This window comes from Magallana gigas, chromosome 8, assembly GCF_963853765.1.
Source record: "Magallana gigas chromosome 8, xbMagGiga1.1, whole genome shotgun sequence".
Lineage (NCBI taxonomy): Eukaryota > Metazoa > Mollusca > Bivalvia > Ostreida > Ostreidae > Magallana > Magallana gigas.
Window position 1 is genome coordinate 15,837,472 of NC_088860.1, and position 23,730 is coordinate 15,861,201.

The window sequence follows — 23,730 nt, forward strand, 5'->3', positions numbered from 1 at the left end:
ACATGTATCTATAACATCTTTGATCTATAAGAATGAATAAAAAGGAATCAATTTATCTTTGGGTTTTTCTTTCAATCTTATCGTTTTATGTAATAAAATACATGTATGTATATTTAGGGTCGTAACAGATATTTTGAAAGTGGGTGGCAACTACTAAAATGATTTTCTAGGATTAAAATAAATAAATATATAAATAGAATAACACAGTTTACTTTTCAAAAATCGATCAGCTTTTTTTTTTTGGAATAATTTTCTTGGACCCTTTGTTGACTCTATGTTCTATTACGGATCTTTTACTTGAGAGTTCTCTTCTACCTTTGCAAGATTTTATAATTTTTTTAAAATTCCTATTTATGTTTATACCTAACACTTAAAAATGGGGAAGGTCTGTAGGTTTTTAACGTGTATATACATACACTAAACAAATGTTTTTTTTAAATATCAAAGACTGCGGGAATGAAAGTGCGTAAATAAGAAAAGTCAATATGTACGATGTATATTTTTCTTTTGAAATATACCCGGGTAATCATATCGAAAATGTAGACAAATTCTGAAACATTGCTTTTGGTGTTTTTATTATTTAAAAAAAAAATAACCAATTCTAATACTCATTGTACATGTATCACTAATTGAATTGAATTTATAGGTGTTGTCATTGAGGTATACAGGCAATTTTACTATTAATTACAACTGAAAATCAATAAATATATAAATCATACATTTAATCTTTTTTAATAGGTTATTTTTATTTTAAACCAGTGGGGTCAGTTTTCAAGCCGTTGATTTTGTTATATAACCCATTTGCAAAAATTGAAAAGTTTTAAAAAACATCGAGGTCACTGATAAGAATCAAATTAGTGGTAATAAGGGATATCCTTTATCTAAATGTTTGATATCAACTATTTGCAATGAATACCAAATTGTACCTTTATGAGTGTTGGTCGTCGTTATGCTTTTTAACCCCCCAAAAAAGTTATTATTGCAAACCAACTTTTATTTGCGTGTGAGAAATTTTTCACATGGTCCGTGATAGCCTCGTCGTCGCAAATATTTCTCGTCACGAACAAATCCTTAGTTGTCTTTGTTATATACTTTTCTTCTAGATAACCTATATCTTGAATGTTGATTAAAGACGCCGCGAACCAGTTTAACCCCCCCCCCCCACCCCCCACCCCCAAATCCATCACGAAATTAAGTTGTCGCGAATAAACGTTTGTCGCAGTATTTTTAATACTGAGTTTGATGTCAATGTTTATGTTTACATAATTCTCTTCTTTCCCCTACATTTGACTCAATTAGCGGTGGTTTATTAAATTGTTAGCATTGTAGATTGACAATTAATTCTATGATATAGCTGTCTCCTGAACTTTAAAAATACGACACAAACATGTTTGTACAATTTCATGAACAGTTCAATTTTGAGGATCGTACCCTTAAAGGTATATTTTCTTTGTAGAATAACTTTAATGCTTACAAATTCAACAACAATAACAAAGGAATTATTACATTGAAAATCGATTTCGACCCCCGAAACACGGCACCGAGATAATGGTCTTGTCGGGACATCTTTGGACAGCTGAGGCCAATGTTCCCCTCACACTAGTCACGGCGACACATCTCTTAACGGGTTTTATGATGAATGTCATCATTATGGGATTAAGTAGTAATTCGGGTCCTTACATACAAGGAAAATTTACCAAATTTCCGACACATTTCTCCGGTATTTACTGATAGAACGATAATTCCCAGATTTACGTTTTGGTCGCCATTATCTAGATCGACGTATTTAAGACTCCAAAAATCGTTGTAATTTCTTTCAATTATATGCATTATGTCAACCGCCGCATTATAGAAAAATACACGATACGTTATACTTTCAATGTCATTTTCTATTCACTATACAACTACACACAATGGTCGACTTCTAGGCATCCTCTCAGTTTTCAAGGATTGCAACAGATAGGGCGTATTTCGAGGTACCGTGGTTGGCATATTTTTATTATGAAAAAAGAGAGCACATGTCTTTTATTACGCCACAAACAATGACGCCATTGTATGATAGCACAATTACTAGCATTTTTCTCTTTTTACCCCACTGCCCCCTCCCCCCTTTTGTCATTTCCCCGTTGCAGGCTCGTCTTAAGGATCTGGCTCATCGAGAGCTAGTTGTTGGTGTAAATATAAATATACAGCATATAAATCCAGGGATCGTGTTCCCCCGTGATCGGCAGACTATAAACCGTCTAACCGTGTCCAAGTTTACAATGTCTTTAAATGATCTCAATCCGGGGGCATTCAATAAGCCGTAATCATGTTTTGACCTAGAGAGCAATCATCACTGTGAATTAATTCTGCATTCATTCATTCATGTTTGGAGGCAATTCAGAAAGGTAAGGAAACGTTACCACATGAATTCTGTAATACCAGTGTATATTTGAAAACCATGAATTAAATGTAAGGTCAAGTTGTAATTTCTGTCCGGAGATGCAATATATACTTGTTGTTTTGTGACCAGGAGGGTTTTTTTGGGGGGTGGGGGTGAGTGAACGATGATAACTTCAAAAAATTGTCAGTTTTAATTCTGTAAAGAAAGACAGCCAGTAAAACCAGTCAAAATTTATAGAATATTGCCTGATGTGACACCCATTCCATATGGCCATATGGATAGATTTATACATCGATGCATGTGTCATATGAAATACAGAATTACGTGTATACCTTTTCATATCTTCATTTTGAAAAAAAACACGAATGAGATGAAGAACATGAAAAGGACATTCAATTTCCATGCACATTCACTCATTTGTAAAAAAATGTCGCCGATTATCTATCACCAGCTGGTAGAGAGATCGCACTGATCAGGCAAGGTTTAAAGGACCCAGAGGGATTATCGCCTTCAACATGGGCAAGGGACATGTTTTCAACACACCGAATGCTAATGATAATATTTACCGTGCAGTGTAAGGTTTTCAATTGATATTTTGATACTTGAGCAATTTACACTGTTTTTTGTTATCTCTGCCCAATTTGTGGACTAATTGTTGAAATCTTGTCTGATAAATGCTTTTTTTTTTCATATAAAAGCCAGAGGGAATTTAGCTGAGACTCTTTCATGATTTTATCTGAGAAATTAAATATGGTTTAAGTTTTATAAAAACCGTTACTCGTAAAAGTTTATCCTATAAGGTCTTTATGAATTACCCTTTTGAAAAAGGACTGATTAGGAAGGGAGTGTTAATACAAAGTCATATCTAAAAAATATTTGATTGTTCTGCATGAGTAAAGATCCTTTTTTGCATTCTTTTAAATCATAGATTCCATGTGCTTGTTCTTGTATTTCAAGCACCGTCCTTCATCTTAGAGCAGTTTATCAGCTAAACTTCACGTTTTACCTTTTGGTGACATTTAATTGATTAAAAGATAAGCATCGTTAATAAAACAGAAAAATTATGCAGATGAATCTGCGTTTCATACTCTTATAAATAACATTAAAAGAATACAGTTGCTGTTACAAATTCAAACAGTGCCCCTTCCCCTCTTGGAAAAAAATTGTGATGATTTATTCTACAAATTGCCTCCGGATTTATACAGTATGTCTAAATCAAATGTATAATTATATGTAGATTACTGTTTCAGAAATCGATTGCCAATTACTGCTGCAATATCAATAGAAATCTGTGTACAGTCGTTTTTCTTTAAACAAGTTTTCTTTCCAATTTCATAATTGATTTGATCATGCAGCTATAAAACCGAAAACTTCCGAATTGCGTATGTGTATGTTTCTAATGGTTCTTCTCAATGTACCACTTTATCACACATGGAAACTTTACATTGTGACGTCCTCAGCAAATACGAGGAATAGTGTGAGCACGATGCAATCTTAATTAACTAAGTAAGTACACGAAACCATATCATTAGAAAATTATATAATGTAATGAAAGAAAAAGTTCCTTGTTTTCTGAATGAGCTTTGTTTGAATTTTATTTAATAGGCGTAACGAGAAAGGATGAATAGTTTGACTTTCATTAATTAGTTTTGAGTAGTTTATTCTAGGTAAACACAATTGTTCAGTGAAGAAGGTTGAATGCTCAAACTATTAGACCTACGTTGGATTTTAGATATGAGTTCTTTTTAACTAAAACCTTTAATGAAGAAAAGTCTTTTTTGCTGTAAAATTTTCATTTCCTTTATCGTTATAATTTAAGCACTCCTATTAAGGAAGGAGTCTTTTCTGGTTTTCGACTTGTCAAACGTAAATTTGATTAATTGTTCATTAAATCAAGATGAAAGGAAATAAAAATAGTATAATTTTCTTTCTTTTTTACTATCATACATCTTGGCATAGAAAAAGGAATCAATGTTTAGAATCTAACAAGGACTATATTTTTTGCGTAATATTGGCGTAGGAAAATATCACGTTTCGCAATTCAGAATTGCTGCAGATTAATGAGTCTGTTTTAGCATTTTAAAAACAATAACAATGTTGGATTTTTTTACTGATGTGAACTAACGATATGATACTTGTGTTTCAGAATATGTTTTAAAAATATGGTTTGCCTATCAAATCATATTTTTATAAGCTTTTTAAAGCGCCCATACAATACATTGATTTTTGTGAAAAAAATCACAAAAATCAGTTTTTCTCTCTTATTAAATGCTCAATATATTAGATTTTCTGTCAATTGATATCTTTGTATAAAGTCTTCATAACACATAAAAATCAGAAATATTTTATTATTGGAAGCATAAAAAAATAATCAAAATTTCTTCAAAATTGAAGAAAATTAGAGGAAATGCGGGCTTAGCAATATCAATTTTAGTATAAATATTTATTCCAATTTAGTAGTATAAGCTGATAGACATTCTGATATTCTATCATTTCATTGAAGAATAGAATCTTCAAATCTTTAACAAATGTCTACAGCACTACAAAGAGCTACACTTATTTTTATCATCCTTTATGTTGAGGAAAAAGGTAGTGACCTTGACCTGACCTTTATGCAAAAACAAAAAGGTCAAATTTGATTAAACTGATAGAATCATTTGGTTATATGATCCGTTTGACTGTGTCAAAATTTCATGAATTTCTTATTATAAGAAGTATGTTTGATTACGAGAAGACTCCTTCCTTAAGGGAGATTAAAATTGTCTAAAAATGGCCTCGACAACCCAGCTGTCTTAAACAGTAAAATGCTTTTTTGATGTAAAGGTAGCGAGCATTGCAAAAAAAAATACACAACTTGCTACATATTTCCGAAGTAAGTAGTATAAAAGGAACAGCAAATTCTTCCATATATGAAAACACTCGACACACTTTGGCCTGTACGTCATGTGCGGATCTTAGGCGGGGGGGGGGGGGGGGGCGGGGATGCCCCCGCCCCCCCCCCCCCCCCTCGCGGCCAGAATTTGCAAAGATAAAAAAATTACAATAATAATATTTTTTTAAAAATAATGAGTTGACTACTATTACACTATTGTGAAAAGGTTCGACCTCCCTGGAGAAAATTTGTAGATCCGTGCCTGTACGTGCAGATAGTTTACAATTTGTTAGTCTGACGTCATTCCGTGAAGTTGGTGCAGTCCATGCTCTAGATAATTCGATCGACCAATTAATGATTCTCACATAGAACCATTTTAACAAGACCTTGGACTTTCAGTAGGACGTAGCAGTCTATTTCTTGCGTCAAAACAAAAGTTATAAATGACGCCGTTTCAAGCGAAATATGCACCGATTGCGTAGTCTTAGCTCAAAAGCCAGACAAATCTTGTTGACTTCAGAGAGCCATGGCTGAGTGGCTGACAATGAAATAGACAGGCCTACGTCACATTGCTGTTTAACACAACTACCCAAAGTCCAAGCTCTTGTTAAAAAGGTTCTAATAGACCCCCAAAAGTATTTAATAAGACACCATTGACCTTTCTTGGGGGGGGGGGGAATGTTGTCACTTTATTATATAATATATATTATAATAATATTTATACCATTTAGATAACTATATGAATAACTTGATTTCTTAAAGAATAAGTAGGAAAACATTTGTTATTACATGTATTAAATATGCTAAGATTTGATTAGACCCGGTTTTAATCAATAAGCCAACTGCATGCTGTGACGAAATAAAGAAAATCAATGTGTCAAAGGTTAGTTGAGTTCTTGCAATCATTGCAGAAAAGTCACATAATCACCATCTCTCCGATAATTGTTATACCCCTATAATCTAACAAATACGGTACAACAGTTAAAACGATTAGATTTATTACCTTTTTAGTACAGACTTGCTATACATCAGGTTTACCAAAATAGAACAATGATTAATTCTACTAAGATATGATAAACAGATTATATATATATTAAAGATTTATTGATCATGGTTTCTCGTTTGCTTTTGCTTCATTCAACAAACTGACTCTCATTATTAACCAACACGAGATTAAAAAAGTGATAACAAAAGACCCACGGGTATAAACGGTCGCATGAGAATCGTAAAACTCTTCTTGATTTGAGTAATGTGGTGTGATTAAATTGAAAAGTAACATAAAATTTCTCGAAGAGTAAAAGCCGCAGAAAACAAGGTTCATATTTGGCAGCTTTCAACACAACAATTACAGGTTACTAGTATAGTTTTGACCAAGGATAAAGAATCACACTATCTAGGATTTTGGCTATTGTTTGCTTTGTTTGTTTGTTTTTTTGTTTTGTTTTTGTTTTATTTTGTTTTTGTTTTTTTGTTGGTTTTTTTTGTTGGTTTTTGTTTGTTTTTTGTTTTTTTTGGTTCTTTTTTTGGATCGGGCTGGCTTTCAATATATTTGACTAATAGTATTCAAGGTATGACATGGAAAACGCAGAGCCCTGGAAAATTGTCTACCGAACCACTAAATTGATCCTGACGTATGGATCAAGGAAATGTTTCTGTTAAGGTGAGGGGTCTGAAGAACTCTCAGGATATTGAACAATTCTACTTACAGCCCAAGGTAGGGGTGACTGCGGAATTATTGTCAAATTCATTACTTTATTAACAATGACATATATATCACTGTATAGATATAAAATATAGATACAAAAAGATTAATGACAGATTCGGAATTGGATGACACACATTGTGACTGTATTCCAAAGAAAACCGGAATATATGAAATTGTCTGTCCCAGGCCTTTTTCATCTCTGCTCTTTCAAAGTGTTTGTAAATATTTTGTCTACATTAATATGTTGTACATTGCACATTAAGTACCATATCTTTAGTTTGAGAAAGGTAATTTGACAGATTGATAAACATCTCTTAAATGAGAAAATATGTAGATGGGTGAGTGGGTGGGTAAGACTTTCCACGGACTGTTGGTAGAGTTGTCCACTGCTTACAACTTACACCTGAATGAACAGAAGGGGAGGGGATTTTAGATTTTCAAAGAACCGATGCATTTAAGCGCACTAATACTCCTTGAGGAGTATAGATGACCCATTTTGATTTCGAGGTCAAGGTGTCAAAGATCAAGGGTCAAACTACACCGGAAATTTAATTTCTTTGCCCGTTGTATGTCTTAAGAACCATTTTTTGACAAACACCAAACTTGTTACACGAGTACCTCCGAAGAAGATAATCTTCATTCTTCATTAAAATAGAACAATTGTTAAACTATTGGAAAAGGAAAGTAACAACCGCCTACCATATTAGAACCATTTTAACATGACCTTTAACATTCTGTAGGATGTGACTCTATTTCTTGCATTAAACAGGTGAAAAGCAATGCTCAAAAGCAAGCCAAATCTTGTTGGTTTCAAAGAGCCATGGCTGAGTGGCCAGCAGTGAAATAAACAGGCCTACGTCACAGTGATGTTTGACACAACTACCCAAAGTCCAAGCTCTTATTAAAATGGTTCTAAGTGATAATTGTTTTAAAGACACCAAACTTGGCACACAGTGCCCCTTAAGGAGTAGATGAATCCTTTTGATTTTGAGGTCCCAAGGTCAAAGGTAACTCTTTTGAATATAGAATCAAACGCATTGTCTGGTCAATACCTTTAATTGTCCTTTCAGTAACTTTTGAAAAAGCTGACCCTTAGGTCTTGAATTCAACTAAAGTAGAGACCCTTTACTTATCGTACCTTACCCATCAGCTTGGTAGATTTTCTCTAAAACCCAGGGGCTCATTGGATGGGAATAAAAGAGTTCAAAGTCAATTTAGGTACATATATATTTTTATAGTCATATGATGCTGTTTTTCAGATTGTCACAATAACTGATAATAAAGCACAGGCACCTGAGGTTATATATTTTTCTCATAATAAAAAGGGCATTTATTTTTTTATGAGAAAAATATGTAACGTCAGGTGTCTGTGTAATAAAGGTTATGATAATATTAGGGGCACTAAAAATTCAGATGCATCGTTACTTATTAAAATTTATCTCATCGATTTATGGTAAGTTTATTCCCAAATTATATATTTTGCGATTGGCAAAATGAATTGATAAAGATTAAAGGAGGCCAGCTTACCTGAGTGACTCAGTTGACTTAAACCATACACGATTATAGGGTGATCATTAATAGTTATTTTGAAGATTTCTCTAGATTTAATGTTGGTTGGGTCATTTCTGTACGAAGATATTTTCTGATTCTCAAGTTATTTGCAAATGTGTATTATTTTCAAGTTTCAGTCAACAGTGGTATATGTATATCTGAATTATTAAGTACAAAATGTAGTTCTCCTTCAAATACTATTAAATCAACCGATGTTTTGAAATGTTCAAAATCTTTGTTACGTATGTAAGAGGATCTGGGCTCAAACTATAACGTTTAACAAAGGCAATGCATGTACTTGACTCTGTTCTTCCATCAAGACAGCAAATACTATGATAATATTATACCGGGTACTAGTAGTTTTGAACTTATTTAATGAAATATACATTTATGTAATATTTTATAATAAAGAAATCGACAAGAGCCATAAAAAAAACGGAAAAACTTCGAACTTCAAAGTGTCTGTAAATAATAATATTCCATCTGTATGGTTTTTGAGAGAATAGCTGGGGCAAAATAATTTTAAGGCGTTTTGGCCACGACAGGGGCAGACTTCGAAGCGATAAACAGCGTTTCAGATATCTGGCTGTCCTACAGGTTTAATCAAATTTTATTTTTTGGTGTATGTTGTTTCTGGAGACGGTAGGAAAGGCTCTGATTTGATTTTCAAGCGCATGAAATATAGATAAACTCTCATGCCTTGAACGAAATGCCTCACATAATGACCCTGTATTTTTTGCGACTAAATCTATAGATCTACATGTAAGTAGCATTGTTTTCAAAAACTCTGTATATTCATTGATAAGAAATCTGGAAATCTACTTGATCCCCAAACCCAAAATTCTATCCTAGAGTCGACTGGGGACAAGTTTTGAGATCCTAGATTTAAAGATTTAGCATGCAGTATGTATAACCATTTCTTTAATTCAAACGTAAAAAAACTTATGAAAAACACGGTATTATTTGAAAAACATTTTTAGGTTTCAACGATTAAAAAAATCATGCATTTTACATGTATATTGATTGATAGAATTTTGTAACTTCATTGTTATGGGATCGTTTAATATACTAGGATACTATATCAGAAGAATCCGAAATTATATAGTGAAGTGGACGTCAAGGGTATATTTTATTTCTGGGGACATTGCCTTTTGAACAATGTTTATTGGCTCTATGTCGAAATTGAGATTACTAAAATTGATGCAAGCAGGTTATTAATGTTTCAATTCACTCATAAAGGATGATGATTTTGAATGTCTGGCTCTTTGTTTCTTCTCCATACGATATTCCAGATTACGAGATAATAGTCCTGTGTTCTCCCTAGTTCATCAAATTGATATGAATACATCCTTATGGGTCACTTCTTTTAAAAATCACAGGTATGTACACACGAATGATTGATAATGTAAGTTATGAACGATTTGGCGTGTTTGTAAAAAAAAATGATGTATTTGTAACGATTGATGCATGTATTTCTTTCAGCTTATTGAAAATGTTTATGTGAGCTACTATATGAATTCGGCATCGGAGTATCCGTAAACATGTTACTTATGATAAGTTATTATTGCTTTTTTTGCAATGGTCACAACAGATATCAAATTTCTTGTTTTAATAACGAAATCAGCATAAAATGTTTAACAATATGAGATTTCTTGAATGGAACATAAAGATCAAATCAAGTCATCTTATATCACTGCAACCCATTGTAATTCAAACTAAGCTATTTAAGCTAACGACATCGTAAACACAAAGTGGCATATATTGTGATTGTTCAAAACTCCTAACGATTATAATGAAACCGGTAGAGTTTTGAATCGGCTTTCTGTTATTTTTTATTATACATGTATATATATATATATATATATATATATATATATATATATATATATATATATATATATATATATATATATATATATATATATATATATATATATATATATATATATATATATATATATATAAACTGTTGGGAAGTCATTTATTTCTGGTAGAGTCTAACCGGACTTTGTTTTCCGAACTGCCTGACTGGGTTAAGCAATAGACTCTTCCTTCGTTTATTTCAATTGCAACGACACTGTGACTGAAATATGATGTCCTTTAACTTTATGCTTTTAAAAGTAAACCATTTTTGATAGACTTTTAACAGAGAGAGTCATCAAAATATTGGAAGTGCATGCTCTACCAAAAAAAGAAATTATCCCCAAAAATTACATTTTCACAAAATCTCGAGACTATGTAATCATGGCCATGATTTAAATATCCTTTTGTCTTTTACAAGAGTTTTCTTGACAGGCGATTAAGGATTGAGAACTTTGCATGAGAGATTCATATTATGTACTCTTTTCTCCATTGGCTGGATCGAAAACCTTCCGTCATTTATCTACGAATACTTAATAGATATCCAACACAGGGGGTATACTTGTGTATTCTTTGATATCACATGCTTGTGTTTACGTACGCAGTTTTAGCGAAATATTCCCCAGTGACTGGCAAAATTACTAGCGTAAGATATACCCGGTATTTATTTGTACTTTACTAGACACATTTTAAATGTATAACCTTTTGAATCCTATCATTGTTAAGATTAGACAATTTGAATTATTTACCTACAGACCTCTTCTATTATCGTTAAGATTGGACATTAGTTTATCGTGTATCTAATTACATACTACCCAAAGTTTGGCATGACCAGATATCCTGCTTGTAAGTATGAAAGCCCCTCTCAGTGATTGATAAGAAAATCAAACGGGGCGGGGGGGGGGGGGAGGGAGGGGGTTAGAAACAAGAAAAAGCTAAAAGAAAAAAATACTTTAAACAATTGATAAGTTTTGATATAAATAATACAGTGAATATATGTATGAAAAATAATCGCCAAATATTGCAGTTTTGTGCAATAATTAAACATGTAATTCAAACTACAGTCATAATTATGTATGCAACGTCATCTTAGATTTGTATGCATGGTGTTTGTATTTGTATTTGTATTAAATTGAATTGAAATTGAATTGAGAGATAATGTACTAATTGAAGTGTTTCCCTATTGTAAGACGTTCTGTGTTGATTGTCCGCATGTCCTCTAGCACCATTTTAACAAGAGCTTGGACTTTGGGTAGTTGTGTCAAACGGCAATGTGACGTAAGCCTGTCTATTTCATTGTAGGCCACTCGGCCATGGCTCTTTGAAATCAGCAAGATTTGTAGGACTTTTGAGCTAAGACCACACAATCGGTGTATATTTCGCATGAAACCAGCGTCATTTTTAACTTGTACTGACGCAAGAAATAGATATGTACATCCTACTGAAAGTCCAGGGCCTTGTTGTAAAGGGAATTCTTTTGACTGATTCCCATAAGAAGAAAAAAACGTGTAACGAGCACAAAAGACATTATATTTATAAAACTGACATATTTTTTTTTACCAATTTTGAAAGGTTAATGATGTACAATGTATATAAGTATAGACGCGATATTCGAACTTCGCAACTTTTATTGACGCATTATTAATACAGGCATTCAATAAGTTTAAGTTTGACGTTGTTAAGGAAATACATGTACGTATCACACTTTCACTCCTTTACCAATTTGACCCGTTACCGGTTTCTGCTATTATACTTCAGTCCTTAACAGTTCACAGAAAGTACTTAATCACTCTAGATCTAATGACCCGGGTCTAATCGACACTTACAATTTCAAAAGTTGAACAGTATGATGGCGAATCGTTCTATATAATGTTCTTAAAAATTTCTCATTGTGATGGACCAATTAATACCTATATAATAATGGCTTACTTTCTAATTTTGATGAAATGAGATCTCTTGTGTATAATTAACCGAAATAGTATCGATCTATTCTTTTCATTCGATATCAGAAGTAGGTTAAAATTGTACGAGTTACAATGTGATTAATATTGCTAATAAATTTACTTTGAATGATTAATGTGTTAATGAATTCTATTCCATTTCTAAAAAGTAACCAAGATTTGGGTGTCAGTCATCGAGTTATAGGCGAGATACAAAGCTAACGATTTTTGTTATGTAAACAAAGCTCAGATAATGTTATTGTTTATTATGAATGTTGACAAGAATATTCCAAGTTTAGACCCAAAATGAATAAAGCAAACACCCGTTTATTTATGTTCAAAACGAATTAGCAGATAGAAAAATCTTCTTGGGAAAGAACTTTTACTGGTATATTGAACCAATGTAAACAAAAACATGACACGAGCCTTGTTTACAAAACAAAGAATTGTTAACTCTGTATCTTGCTTATAACTGTACAATTGACATTAAAACTGTACAATTGACATTAAAAGTTTGGGTGACCATTAGAAATGCATTATTATTGCACTGTATTAGCCAATACCAATAGAAAAATAAACTTTGACCAAAACTGTGATTATGCCCCCTTAAAGACCAAAATAGTATAGTCCATGTAGGTACATGCATTTCTGTAACAGTACAATAATAATCACCGCTGTTGCAATCATTATCTGATGATCCGGTAAATCAACATTTAGTCAATGCGTTTGGTAATTTTCGAGAATATTTTGACATTTCGCAGACCTGCATGATATACACACACTGAGGTGAAAATACCTTACGAACATCTGTTTTGTAGCATATGGTTTTCCCTTGAGGTTCTTAGAATACAATGGTTTAGAGAAAGTGAGTAGCTCCGGAAAAATCTTCAAACAAAAGTTTCACAAAATATTTATCAAATCTCACGACCTTGTTTTTCCAAATTTTCATACAAAAGAAAGCAAGAAAAAAAGAATCAAACAATTGAGCTCTAATCAAGGAAACCAAAAACCAATGGCAAGAACCTCAAAGATTTTCGAAAAACATTTGATTATACCAAACGCAAAGCGATTTTGCAAAGTTCAGGAAGAAATAAGCCGACTCGTCTTTTCTCGTATGCGGCTAGAAATAGAAATGACAGACGATGACGACCAAACGATTTGGAAGTGGTTTCCGATTCCGGAATTGACCAATGAGCCATCCTGGCTGGTGCAATGTAAGAAGCTTCTAGTTAAAGAGGGGGGCTTTTGATTTACCACTTCCCCTGATCTTGAATCGATAAAAATTTTAAGGATCGTTGACTGTCAATCATTTCTTTGGCAAGACTTGTTATCATTTTTTCTCCTCTGATCTCCTTGGCCATAAACTAGCCTTAAAATAAAGCCTGCCTCTTTCTGCACATAGCTAGGTTTGAAATTTCCAACCAATTATACGCAAAGCTATAAAGTTGTCTATCGCCGAAGACGGGCAAGGATTTTTTCTAACCACAAAATAACCAATTGATTGAACAATGGAATTCTTCATAAAGCAATGGGATTTTATTTTCATTTTTGTCTGCAATATTTGGGTCTGGTACATACATCTTTTAAATCGGTTTGGCACCATTTCCCCCAGGAATACTGCGCTTTGCTGGGATACACATTTTGCTAATAGAAAACATAGCAAAACGATGCGATAGCTCCTGACCAAGCGTTATTACGACATTGAATCTTGTAGTCACGTGATTTATGTATGTACTTAAAGTAAAAAACACAAATGTAATTGTGTTTTAAATCGATCAGAAACAATGACTGAATCAGACTTGTATTCTTATCATTACATGGATCTTAATGTTAAGCACGTATTGTGGAAATGACGACTATTTTTAAGCGTCTTTAAATTGTTTATAATGAAGTGTACTTTTTGATCTTTCTGTATCCTGAAAAAATTATCGCCATAGCTAGGTCTTTTAATACGTTTCATGACCAAATAACTGTTTATATACACTCATGCAACCCTGTTTAGTTCCATTTCTTGACCAGAAACCGATTTTCGAAAATAAAAATTTATGGTAAACTCTGAAATAATGCACAGACAACAATTAGGTGAGCAGATGAGCTCACTGGCTGTCCACATGAAACAGGATTTGCCACTGTAGTTTTGTAAGTAATCGTTCGTTCTTATTATTTTCTAATGAGTATTTAATTTTGTGAATAGGTGGACACAATTTTCTATTTTCTCTTTACTTTCCCCGGTTTTTTTTTTTCTTTATTTTGCCGGGGTGACTTTGAAATAGCAACGAGTATCATCTCCAGGTTCACTGCTCATGAGAATGAGATTCCGTATCATATCTTTGGTCTTTTTTATATCCATATGTTTGTTGACAACCTGAGTGACAAACGTTTGATCTCGCTTGAACCTATCTCGGTGCCAAGCGTTCTGGCTTTGTCTCAGAGATTCCCCCATTTCTTTATTTCTTTTGGGTTCGTTGGACGGCGTGGACAAGACATGATTGATACAACTGCAGACTGGCGGGAATCTTGACACAGAAGAATGTGCTAATTATTCTATATTATAACAATAAACTGCATAATGAAAACCACGTAAGCCGCCAAGAACGATCACTCATAATACCACCCTCGTAATTAGTATTTAGAGGGAATCAGTTTATTCAGAAGGAAGTAGTTTTAAACCTTATATTCTTGAATGTAATCGATCGTTTCGCATTTCGTTAATGCACATGTATGATCAGAAATCTAAGAATTTTAAACCAAAAGTTTTTACGTTTTCGGATCTGTTGGCATAACCAGAGGAAAAGTCACTAGTAAGCCAAAAACTGTGTGTTTATTCCATATCATAGATGTTTAAACTTGTCTGTCCTCCATGATTTTAATCTAATCTTTTCTTTTCATTCTTTGAATGAATATATTTGTAATTCTCCAGATAGAATATTTGCGATGTATGGTGTTTTGTTGCACTCTTGTGTCATATTTAATTGGATGACCTTGAACTTAATCAATTTTTATGTCGAATAAAATTAGAAAATCGACTTAACTCCTACTTAATATATATAGATGCATAACTTAACGACCAAACATTCTTTTATTACCGTAGCTTTTATTATAAGACTTTTTTCACCAAGGTTAACACTTTTATTAAAATTCTATTTCACTCATAGTTAATCAGTATCTTCATTCTATCAGAAGTTGCTCAAAGTATGACGGTTCATTCGGTTTGGAAACTCATTTTACCGTAAATAGTATCTTTCAGAACTAACATGACTAATGAACTTTAAAATAACAAACCAACGAGGCATCCACTGGTGCAGGTGGCTCAGTAATGGCATTCTGAAATGATCCTCCATGTTAGCTCTCCATAGCATTGAAACAATGCATATATTCGAAGGCTATTAGACTATTGCTTCGAAATGAAAACTCTTCAAATAATTGACATTGCCGCATTTTTACCTCGGAATGATTGTCATTTTTCCCCCTGTTTTTCACGAGTTCAGCTTATTGACTACATCCATTGTCTATTGTTTTCTGGTAGCATCTTCATGTAAATCGCTTGTATACCTGTTTTGATGGAACTGGAAAGTGGTTGGTATTTATTATAAGATTGTTTTGATAACCACGTGACCTTAACAGGTGTAAGTCTGAAGATCGATCTTCTGCTTGTGTGCTATGTCTTCTGCTTGCTCCTCTAGCAATATGTCATGACTTAGTGGTGTAAAATCCAAAGCCCCTAGAACCTGTATCATTCAAAACAACTTTCTCTCATGTTTTTATAAACTTTTCAAGTGCCGTACCATGCAGCCACAAGGCCTGTTTGCATCTTTGTCTTTCATGATCAAAAGGACGTGCCTCCGATTCATTATTTTATTTGATTGACAAACCTACGCGAGATATCATAATTGTAATACACAACATCAAACAAAGCCGGAGAAAACGGTCCACTTAAGTCATCGTGCAGTTAAATGCATCTGAAGTGCTTCTTTACGCAATCGCAGAATATTGCTCATCGAGATTAGACGATTATGTCTTGGTGAATAAAATAAGGGGGGATGAAATACAAAGATCAATATTGACTAAGAAGATGAAAAATGTGTTTTTCAGTACGTAGTAATATTCATTTTTGTCACATTTTACTTTTTTCTATCAAAAAAAGTTTGATTCTAACAATTATGTAATATTGCAATACGAATTTGTTTAATCAAGATATTCCCTTTGCCACATTGCATATAAAAAACGACTTAGCACAACGAACTTTAGATTTCATCGCTTAATCATTTTATGTCCGACAAATTACATCATCTATTTAGTGAAATAAATTTGATGATATCGGATGTTATGACATTCCCAGCGTTGACCTTTCACGAAAAAATGTAATAATCAAGAAAAAATCGGACTGTATATTTTTTGTAATGTCAGTAGTTTCAAACATCTGTGTTTCATCTTTTTCACGGAGCACGAGAAACATTTCCAGTTTTTGTGTTAGTGGTTCATTAAATAAAAAGTAAGCGAAGGAACACACACTTCATGAAATTGATCAATTAAGTTTTGTGCTATCTAGCAATAGGCTAATCATGTAATACCACAACCCAACATAATACACAACAGATGCCCCGAAAGAGAAAAAAGAAATGTGACTGGGTGCGCAATCAGAAATTGTACATTGTTAATAGCTTTGGAAGTGTATACACCTCTCCACCCCTCTCTCTCTCTCTCTCTCTCTCTCTCTCTCTGAAATATCGATAACAGATAGGACTAAATGGTGCATAACGCTGAGCCCACGTTATCCGTACAGATTGGACATGTTGAAGTAGGGGCGTTTCTCTTTTCACCAGGTTCTATAATGCAAAGATTTAGAACTTTTAATAGATAAAAACACGTTTGTTTTACCTTCATTTTTTAACAAAAAGCTTTAAACATAGATTTCCTGTTCTCTTTGGATAACTTGCTTATGACGTGTTTATAAATCTGTTTTGCTGAAGCAACCGTGTATATCTTCATTTCAAATTGCATGAAAAATCGTAACGGAAATATTCTAAATCATTCTTGTAGATAAAAAGATAAAAATACCAATCGGAAGCAATTTAACATATTCTGAAAGAATTATCTTTATGCAAAGATACTTAATAGATTTTGTGAAATGTTTATTTAATGGTTACTACAAAGGGTAAACAAATATCATTATATCAAGAGTTAATTAAACCATGATTAATAGATGTATTATCAACTACAATCTCTGTTATTTATGTCTCTGTTGAAACACAGTTGTAATTATATCTTAATGTACAATGTAAGAATTTTAAAATAAATATGTAGGAACTAATGAGAAGTGTCTTCGACAAGATAGGAATCCTATTTTTCATTTTTGTCTACTACAAAATTACTACTACTAGTTAGTCAGACCCGATGTAGTACCAAGCACATCTCCTCCAATCTTAAAACTAAAGAAAACAACAACAAAGATACAGCAAAGAAATGCAAACTTCCAATGAAACATTAATGTTTTCCCACAATTTTGTCAACCAAGCACATGCCTCTGTTCACGTCGACAAATTGTTCTGATGGATGATGGGTTGTTGTACGAAACTGCGGCTAAGGACACCTTGGTGGTGACAGGGCATCATTTCGTGTCTGAGAATTGTCTACTCGGCACGTTTGGGGCTCGCCTTAAAAATCACTAATGATCATACTGACGGAAAATGTCTTCTTAATTTGAAGATCTCCGGAAGCAAAATTCGAATAAAAAAAAAAGGAACCCTGGAATCGAATGAACCGAATGCGTTATACATTTGTTGGTTTCTTTGTAACCTTTTCTTTGTTTTGAGAAATTGATTCGGTCTTGCTGCAAATCCGATGCAGGAAAGAGATTACGGTCATAATTTGCATGTATTTTGGGATTTCTCAAGGTTACGACTAAAAATTTTCAATAATGTATCAAATTTTGATGATAAATTCGGCGTAAATCATTGCTCTATTAGTGCTTTTTAATCAACGACAGAGTAGGAATTCAAGGGCAACATTTAACTAGATGCTTAAAATAATTAAACCCTTCTTCAGCCTTAATGAACATTATTCTAAGCGTGGCCTTGAAATAGTAGAGTTCCGTCCATTTATATTAATCTGTTCCTAATCACGCTCTAATATAATCGCACGGTTGATCAAAATATCATTTTTAATCCATATAAAAATTATGATAGAATAGTGACCTTAACCAGGATATCCAATCTCATTTTTCTATTTTTTGATGAGAACAGAGAACAGCGGAATTGTAAGTAAACGAGTGAAGCAAGCTCTGCGTGATTTTTAGCAGTAAAACACACAATACCGGACAAGCTACAAATGTAGGGGAACAAGACGAGAGCACCATAGCGCCACCAGTCGAAGTAATTAGTATGTACTAATTACACACAGTAGTGCTGCTGATTGCTTGATTAGCTTGGTCAAGGGGGATCGCGTGAGGTATTTTGTCAACATGGCGATTACACAGAACAATGCGAGCCTTGTACTCTGTAATCGAGTAAGCTTGAAGCTGGTTGACGACATTTAGGCGCGTGGCACGACAAAGTTTGAATTCTGTCTGGAATACTGAGGGAAAGATTGCTATGTACAGCAAAAGAACAAACAATTATTATAGACGCTTAAAAATCAAAGTACTGGCGACCCAAGAGAGGGTAAAAGATTGAGACTCGCAGACACAAAGGCAGATGTTTCACAAATAATTATAGGGTGATTTCATACGACAGTTTTCTTCATAGTTCTGGTAATATGACACTCATCAGCTTAACGAGCAATAAAATTACACTGAATTTGTGTGTGCATGCCATAAGTCATTTTTTTTTTCTTTTACCTTTTAGTTTAAGGGTCACATTCATGTAGATGAATGTAGAATCACGTCGTTTACAGTTAAATCACATTAAAAGCTTGAACTAATTGAAGATTTGTCAATATTTTTCTCATAATATCATATATCTACGAAGTAAAACTGATTTAATATCCTTTCTTTTGCTACTGTTTTGATTTTTCGTTGATCAAAATGCAACAAATGTTCGCAGTCATAAAAAAACCTTAATAATTTTCTGGAAGTTATTCCTATAACATACGTAAGAATTAAAGAATCAATGTATTATACGTACGCGACTCACAATTAAAATTTTAAAAAATCAATATCTAGCCATAAATGTTGCACCGTGATTAATGAATCTTTTCAAGTTTGGATGCAATGTTCATTGTAATATGCAATCAATTAAGAAGATGACACACAACGGCTATAGATATGAATGACGTCATATGTAAGTTCGCTGACCGTTCCTCTTAATTATCTGCTAAAGAGCCACCTATAGGTAGATTCTGAGTTAATTAGCTCCGAATGGTCAGTCTAGACTAATGCAGGTGCGTCCAGTAAATGGCTAACGGATTCTGATACCGATCAGAAATGATTTATTGCCGCAAAGTTAGTTTGGCATAAGAAGACAGAGAGGGAAGGTGGTTGCTTGATTGGTTTTAACCATATTGCTTCCCGCGCAAAAACACACCAAGTTTTTTGCATGCCTACTTAGATACACTGGTTTTGGCGCTATTATTTATCATTTACTATTTATTTACATGGCCGTAATGATATTGAACCGTTTATCCGTATGCATATGATACATTTGGCGTTGATTTGGGACAGAGATCATGCAACTTCTTGGTGTACTAAAAAGAACAGTTGGATACATCTATGATAATGTGTTTCTAGAAATGTAGAGTATAGAACATTGAAAAATTCCCATTTTGTGCTTTAATTTTCAGAAATGTAACAAAACTAATCAGTTTTAGATAATTTTGAAATTTTCTTTTAAAATTTGTTCATGTATAAGCCCGACGCTTGGTAACCAAGTGTTTCCTCTTCTCATTATAAACAAAATTACTCGTGGGTTTCGAGAAGAAATAATCATATTTGTTTGTAAATACATTAAGATCATTACGATATGAAGACAAATTGCTGTCCGCTAATGATGTACATACATAGAAATAGCCTGTATCTGCTCTTCAGTCAGAGAGAGAGAGAGAGAGCCTGCAACAAATGCTTCCATCCTCTTAGAACTTTTCTTGGTCAATGCTCTAGTATTCCGTAACTCGAGTCTCGTCCTCAGATGCGCTTCTCGCTTCTCCCCTCTTATCTGTTGCATTAGTTCAATTGATTGAAGATAGAGAGAAAGTCGGGCTCTTGTGCTCCTTTCCAAACCCTCGTTCAGCTTTTGGACTTTGAGAGTTTTTTTTATATTCTCGAAAAGTGTTTCTGTGTTTTTGTGTTAATAGCTGTAACGCTAGCTGGAAATGGAGTAAATAGGTGGTTTTTTGCTATATCCTTAGGTAGACGGAATAACTCTGGAATTAGGATCCAAAGACAGCATACACCAAAAAACAGTAAGTCTTCTAAGTGTAAATAAATTCTATTTAAAATGGATATCTTGTCTATATCAAATCCAAAATAATTGCGTTCGATTTGTTAGTTATCTCTTTCGATTTTCCTTTTTTAAATTTTGTTTTGTTTTGTTTGTTTTTTGTTTTTGTTTTTGTTTTTGTTTTTTTGTTCTTTTTTTATAATTTTTTCATATTTTAAACTCAGTGAAAACTCTAGTACAAATATATTAACATATTTACATTCTTAGCACTTTCTATTTTTCCGTTTCCTGTCAACAATTTTCATCATAGAAGTACGAGTGCGAAACATCTTATATGTACCTTATGGTTTGTTTGGGTTTTTTTTTTTTTTTTACAAACTTTTGATCTGCATGTGAGCTGATTTTGCAGCAAGGTATTTAATGATGTACTTTAACGATTTGATACCCAGGTCGTTTGTCTTGCATTGACGGTGTTTTTGGAGAGTCTATACTGATATTCCGTAACTTTAACTTTAAAACCAGTGTTTTTTGCACGTATAGTTTGTTTAAGATTTTTAATGGCAACGGACGAGAAAAAAAAGAGTGATAGGACATAAGCTGTAGCTCCATCCGATGTAGATGATTAATATCTGTTTCAACAGGAAGTTTGTTAACCGCATCTTAATGTTTACTTCCTGTAATTATGAAATGAATGCGAAGTGGGATTATTCAACGAAGCGTGCGATAGCCTGCGAAAAAAAAATAGCCATGATAGAAATCCCTGTGCATCTACAGGTTGTGCTGATTGGGATATACCTGTCCAGGTGATAAGTGTTTTGTTTTTGCAAATGAAAAGGTAATGAAATTCAAAAAAAAAGTATGGTAAAATGTACGCAAATTTTATAATATTTTTTAGTGAGACCAATTTCAAGCGTAAAAACTGATGACTGAATAGTGTGCGTGATGAAAGCAAGCATAAAACGAGAGAGATAAGAAACAAAAAGTGTAATAGCATTTACAATTCGTTTTGTATAAACATGTTATAACTCAATCATGTTAAAGCATTTCTGTAGGAACTGTTGACAACAATTCGATATTTTTACTTCAAACATAAGATAATAACTGTCCAAAATTAATAACACCGGTATATTTGCACTCAATCGATCGCAAAGGGAAAAAGAAAACTATGAACAATATATATTTTTTCTAGGATTTGTAAGAATATAATTTGCCAGGGAAGGGGGTATGTTAATCCCAATATTCTGAAGTTATTTTTTTTTAACAATGTAATAATGATGACTTAGAGAATATAAACTAATATATATCCCCTTACGAATTCGTGATTTCAAACGACTGGCCGCTATAGAGCAGAACGTCAATTATTCATCTGTAAGTCATGTGTTCGAAACCATTTGGGGGTTTTGACAACTTTTATAGTTCTAAGAATGCTTAATTAGAAAATACTTTTTATCAATATGGTTTAAAATTTGACGAATTTTTAAATGTAATTAACGATGCACTTTCACCCACATTTAATTCTATTAATATCTGCAAAGTGTCCCATATCACCTTCTATTAAACATATCAAATATTGAAAAAGTAAATATATTACACATAGGTTATCTGAACTAATGCGATCTATATTTGCCTGCACTGTTTAGACTGTCTGATATTAGCCTATGCAATTTTACGACTGGGCGCGTTTTATGTGGGTAGTAAACCCCTCTTATTACGGTAGAGTGCGAAGCAGTGGATGCAGAACCAACAGATAGTGCAAATTCCGCGCCTGCGTAAAAACTCACCTCTTTTATCAAAGAGTTCGTGTTCTGAACCAAAAACAATTTTCAGAACTTTTAAACAAATAATAATGCAATCAACTTTTTTTTTTTAAATTCACAGATAGTTTTTAGCTCTTGAATATCAGATTCTCTAACTGAAGTATTTCATAGTAAATTTTTACGTCAACATTCAAGATTGATTTCATTTTTTTATTACAAGTAATATATGGAATATGAAAAAAATACAAACTTACCGAAAAATGATGGTCGTGAACAGGGACTGGTAAAAATGTGGGATGCAAATGTGGGATGCAATTTTGCAATTTTGTTTTGTCCTGAAAATACAAATGTTTTGGAAAATCTAATAAGCAAGATTTCAAATGAACAAAAAATGAATTAGTTTTGTTGTTTTGGTTAAGTGGTACATTAAAATCTTCAAATTGGGTTACTTTTTTTCTTGTTAAATTGGCCAGCTTTTTAAAATGTTTACAGTGCAAACATTTTGTGTATCTTTCAAAATCAAAGAAACACTTTTAAGAATAACAATCAACATGTACATTGGCATTATCATTTATGCATATTTATTCTAAGCATAGAAACTCTGTGCATCACGCCAAGACTCTCTGACAGAAAATTTAGCCATCCTTCCTGGTGATCCAAAAGCTTGTTTATTATTTGAATCCCATAGAGAAAAATGTTGACTTGCGTGAATATTAGAACGTCAACGTGGGCGTTTTGACGCTTCCGAATTTTCCCTCTGTTTTGTAATATATTTTTTATACTTTTAAGAATTCTTTCTCCTTTTCTTCTTCATTTTCTCCAAAAATTCCCAAAGACAAGACCCAAAAATATTTGAATTGGTTCGACTGGGTTGTAAGTTTATTTCTTAATCGCAGTCTAGACTTTGAAGCCATAAATCTACTGATAGGATGATCTCACTTTCTATCTTGGACCTTTTTTTTTTTTATCAAAATGCAAAGATTACAAAAAAAATTAGTGAAATCAAAGTAAAAGAAATCCAATCTCGTCGAAGTTCTCAGTAACATTTAAATGGTTGAGCAAAGTAATACTAGTCACATTTTGAAAAAGTTTAATTCAATTTTAATCGATTGAATTTTAGTTGGCAAAAAAAAATGAAAACCATCGTAAATGTTAGTTTTATTGTTAGAAAATAAACTTTAAATGTTCAAAGGCAGTAAAAAAAAACATATGCTTTCAGTTGCATATTTGTCCATGGGTCTAAAACTTTTACAATGTATCATTTTAGTCGAAGGACAAAAATATACA

The 23,730-nt window shown here is 33.1% G+C and overlaps 1 protein-coding gene across 5 annotated transcripts in view; it reads left to right on the top strand.

Annotated features, from left to right (window-relative positions):
* The first annotated feature begins 2,188 nt into the window (after positions 1 to 2,188).
* LOC105342902 (dopamine receptor 2) overlaps positions 2,189 to 23,730 on the top strand; it is a 32,824-nt gene continuing 11,282 nt past the window's right edge. For 2 of the 5 annotated variants that reach the window (XM_020073194.3, XM_011450002.4), the window contains exons 1-2: positions 2,189 to 2,390; positions 20,655 to 20,708. The gene's annotated coding sequence lies outside the window, so the exon portion shown is untranslated. Of the gene's footprint in view, positions 2,391 to 14,309; positions 14,454 to 20,654; positions 20,709 to 23,730 lie in introns of those variants that run through there. The other 3 variants (XM_034474492.2, XM_011450003.4, XM_066068112.1) reach the window with 2 other exon arrangements.